The following is a 948-nucleotide window of genomic DNA, read 5'->3' as shown; positions in this document are numbered from 1 at the left end:
ATATTTGGGGAATCGATTTCATGGGACCATTTCCAAGTTCCTATAAGTGCAAGTACATCTTAGTAGCCGTTGACTATGTGTCCAAGTGGGCTGAAGCAAAAGCTTTGCCTACAAATGATGCAAGGGTGGTGGTGAACTTCTTGAAAAATCTCTTCTCGCGCTTTGGAATCCCAAAGGCGCTCATATCCGATCGAGGTACACATTTTGCCAACAACCTTCTTGAAAAGGTGTTGAAGAAGTATGGCGTAACTCATCATTTCTCTACTCCGTACCACCCGCAAACGAGTGGTCAAGTAGAGAACACAAATCGTGCCTTGAAACGCATACTTGAGAAGACGGTTGATAACAACCCTAAGATTTGGCAACGCAAGTTAGATGACGCGTTGTGGGCTTTTCGAACTGCGTTTAAAACACTTATCGGTACCACACCATTTAAAATTGTATATGGTAAAGCGTGCCATCTACCGGTTGAAGTAGAACATCGAGCATATTGGGCGTTGAAGCTTTGTAATTTGGACATGGAAAAGGCCGGTGAAAACCGATTCATGCAAATGCATGAATTGGAGGAGTTAAGGTTAGAAGCGTACGAGAATTCGAGCTTGTATAAGGAGAAAACGAAAATGTGGCATGATGCCCGATTGAAGGAAGTGAAAGAGTTTAAAACCGGTGATAAGGTTTTGGTTTTTAACTCACGGTTTAAATTTTCTCCCAGAAAGTTGAGGTCCCGATGGACGGGACCTTATTTAGTGAAACAAGCATTCCCGTCTGGGTACGTTGAGTTGTTTGGAAACGGAAATACCTTTAAGGTGAATGGTCATCGCTTGAAACTCTATTTCGATGGAGACACCACGGTTCGAGATGACATCACCCTATTCCCCAAGGCTAATTAGCTTGGGATAGAGTCGCGTGAAAGACTCACTAATAAACTTCACACTTTGTATATAGTGC

This window comes from Rutidosis leptorrhynchoides, chromosome 8, assembly GCF_046630445.1.
Source record: "Rutidosis leptorrhynchoides isolate AG116_Rl617_1_P2 chromosome 8, CSIRO_AGI_Rlap_v1, whole genome shotgun sequence".
Taxonomy (NCBI): Eukaryota; Viridiplantae; Streptophyta; class Magnoliopsida; order Asterales; family Asteraceae; genus Rutidosis; species Rutidosis leptorrhynchoides.
This window is presented reverse-complemented; position numbering follows the sequence as displayed.